Consider the following 3,973-nt stretch of genomic DNA (forward strand, 5'->3'; position numbering starts at 1 on the left):
TCGATGGGGCGTATACATCGGACTCCACATTTAGCTCATGTGGTTTTATGTCGGTTATTAGTAGCTCCCACAGTTCAGTCAGACTCTATTGCATTGACCACATTTACAGTTCATTCAGTATTCAGTCAGCATGTTATAAATTGGTCATTGCATTCAGTTAGCTCAGTATTCAGTATCTATATCATGTTCAGATTATTTCATTGCTTTATTGCTTTGTTCAGTTATATGTTCTTTCAGCTTTACTCTATCCTGCATGCTCAGTACCTTTCAAGTACTGACGCATACGTGCGCTACATCTTCTCGTGATGTAGGTTCAGGTTCTCAGCATCCAGATCACGCTTAGATGATTCTCGATCTTCAGTTCAGCAGCATCAGTGGTGAGTCCTCATTCTTCGAGGACTAGTGACATGTTTATCTTTATCTTTTAGTCTTTAGTTTCAGTTTTGCTAGACCTAGTTGGGGCATGTCCCAACATTTCTAGTCAGTTTAGAGGCTTATTTCAGACATAGATAGATTCACTTAGTATTGAGTTAATATATCTCCTTTGTATTAAACTCATCAGTTTCATTTATATCTCAGTTATAGTATATGGGTATTCCCCATCTTTCATCTTATTTATGATTTAAGCTCCCCATATATTTTATTAAATCTTTAGTATTAGAATGCTCATGATCATGCCAACAGGGTTAGCTTGGGATCACTTGTGGTCCTAGGTCCCGTGTCCACGTCTCGGGGTAGCTCGAGGCGTGACATGGCTAGATCGAAGGAAGCATAAAAAGATTATGCTAAAGGCCACATGGTTAATTTGGACCAACATAAAAATAGATTCACACGATACTATATCGTATCTCATATTATAAAGAAGCATATCAACATGAAAATGGGTACTTAAAAGAAGAAGAACTACAATATTGAATAAAATTTTCAGATTTTGACTAGTGACTAACATAAAAAAAACGGACCTACACTTAAAAGAAAGACAAAATTCAAATTTTTTTTGCAACCCCATTTCGGGACAGGCCCACGACATCCTAATGAACTAATAATAAAACTGAAAATAATAAAAGAGAATCCTCCAGAAGCAAGGAGTCTCACCACAAGACTCTGAGTGCTCAAACTGGATCAACGAGGCGCTGGATGCTGATCCTGGTTACTGGCATCTGCATCATAAGACGATGCAGGCCAACTGGCATTAGTACATTGAATGTACGAGTATGCGAGTTGGAATGCTAAACACAACTTAAGCTTGAGAAGAATCTTGAAGGAACACTTACCATGGCTTTTACTCAATTCCTAAACAAATCAACTCAATATAAAGCAATTAAACACATGTAGTATTATATGTAGCTTGTAAAACAGTGGAAAACAAACTTAGTTTGTTAAAGAAAATGTAATAACAAAACTCAACTTTACTTATATAATAAAGTAATATAGTTTCTGTGGGAGATTCTCCTAACCAACAACCACCACTATGAGCCTAAATGGTGATACAACGTCTTGTCCACGCTGCCAGAACTGTCCTATACTTTGCCGTCATATAGAATGCTTAACTTAGTGGATCCACTAGCGTATGCTAAAAGAATCTTAAGGAGTCATCTAAAAAGTATGATCCGTTACTACCCATGATGGCTACATGGTTTATGGAGACTTGAGTTAATACGAACTCGCATCCCCATATCGGTGCTCAATACTACTCCCAAAATATACTTAGCTCATATGTTTTTAAAAACAACTTCTTTCTTTGATTTGAGATAATTACTCAAAAACTTAGCTTAAAACTCTCTTGGAATCGATGTTCCCTTTCTTGCTCAAATGTGAAAACATTTTAAACTCTTTGGGAATACATAGTCCCCATATACTTCTTTGAAGAAATGAACTTCAAATCTTTACTCTTGGCTTAACTTAAAACTTAAGTCTTAGAACAAAGTTAAAACGTTTGTGAAAGAGTTTTGAAAACTTTAAAGAACTTCTCTTGACTTGCTTCTTAACTTCTAACTTGACTCTTAACTTTCCTTGAATTGAATTATGGATTCAAGGATTGTGATTTGTGATAGGAAAGATCTCATGATGTTTAGGAATGAATTTAGATAGCTAAACATGAGAAAAGATAAAAAAAATTCACTGTCTGAGGGTGGGTCCGCGACGCGGAGAAACATTAAAATTTTTGTTTCAAAAATAAATATTGAGGTAGAATGGTCCGTGATCGCTCCGCAATGCGAAACCATTTTTCCCAAATCTAGGGAGCAGGTTTGCGATGCGGAGGCACTGCCCAGATTTATCTGATGGAGTTGTTTTCTTCGTTTTACCACTCTAAACCCTCTAAACTCCATGGGTTCTTTCCCCAAACACTTAGAATCATCTATACCCTCAAATAACATCATATTCCACTCGAAAACACAACTAATAATGTGAATCAATCTCAAGAAAACTCCAACAACACAACCCACACGGATTCAAACGAACTTCATCAAGAATTTAAGGGATTTAATTTGAAATCAATATGCTTTGTTGAAATTGACCAAGTTGGGCGCGTGGGTGAACTAACCCAATGCTATGTGATCTCACATACCTTTTAGGGATCACCCCCGACGAAAATCACAAGTTAAACTCAATGAAATCGACGAATCTTGAACGTTCTTCTCCTTTCTCCTCTTTTCTCCTCTTCTCCAAGCCCTAGCGTAAAATTCATTTTTCTAAACTAACTAAAATCTGATTTTATCCCAATTAAACTCCTAAAAACGAATTAGAATAATTAGGTAAGGAAAAGACTAAATACCCTTCCAAAATCCGGATTGAACTTTCCTTATTCCAACAGACCAACTTCCAAAGGGCATAACTCAATCATACGAACTCGGAATCACACAAACTCAGCGGCGTTGGAAAGATCATTTCAAGAAATGTCCTACCATATCTGGAAGTAAACCTAAATCATCATGAGCTAGAAGTTATGGCCGTTCGAATTCGACCAAAACTCAACTTATTCTAACTTAACAAAATTTCCAGATTTTCACTCTTTCCAAAAATGACTATTTCCAATTATTGGCTTCTTCCTAGTTATATCAATTTTGCGAGATGTTACATAATGGAATCAACAATTCATACTTTCATAGCATACAAAAGTTCAATATTGAAAAAAACATGAAGAGTTTCACTATGCTTTTTCTTTTCTCTATAACATGTTTTTTACTTTGTTTGACCATGAAACTAGGTATGATTTTTTTATTTGATGCATATGAAATTATTTTATCAATAAGTATGTGTTCAGATATATGTTTTCATTATTCATTTTTTTAATCATGTTGATTTATGTGTAATCTTCTCATTATTTTGTATCAGGTGATGATACTAAATTTTGCCTAGGAACTTTTACAACTAATGATGTATGTGATAATATTAGTTGTGGAAATCTAGCTCTATTTCACTAGCCAGCAAGTTTGATACCTCATGATTGTGTTTGTACTGCAGCAGGAAGCAATCAAAGCCTTTGTACTTGTCAAATTCGTTGTTAAACAAAATTATGCAATAAAAGTGGTTATTATTGATGTTATTGAGTAATCATGGCATGTCCATTTAATGATTGAGAATAAATAAAAATAAATAGATATAAAAAATTGAACAACATTTTTTATGAGTGGAAAAGCTTCACTTTAAAGTTGTGACATCAAAATAGCAATTAAAGTTGAACAATATTTTTCCCTTCAAACAAGCGTCATTAATAGAGCAATTTTGTAATTTTATCAAACCAATGTAACATATAAAATGACACATGTCAAAACAATGTAATAATCGATTATATAAATTATTATTATCAGATATATTTACTTGCCTTTTGCATCTTCAAAATTAAAATGGATAGATAAAGTTGATTGTTCAAGAATATCATTAGGTGCCCACTTAAATGACCAATAAATTTTATCATTTTTGAGAGTAAATAATCAACATAAAAATTTTAGATCAATATACAATCTATATA

This window comes from Solanum verrucosum, unplaced genomic scaffold, assembly GCF_900185275.1.
Source record: "Solanum verrucosum unplaced genomic scaffold, falcon-dt-bn FXZP01000187.1, whole genome shotgun sequence".
NCBI lineage: Eukaryota > Viridiplantae > Streptophyta > Magnoliopsida > Solanales > Solanaceae > Solanum > Solanum verrucosum.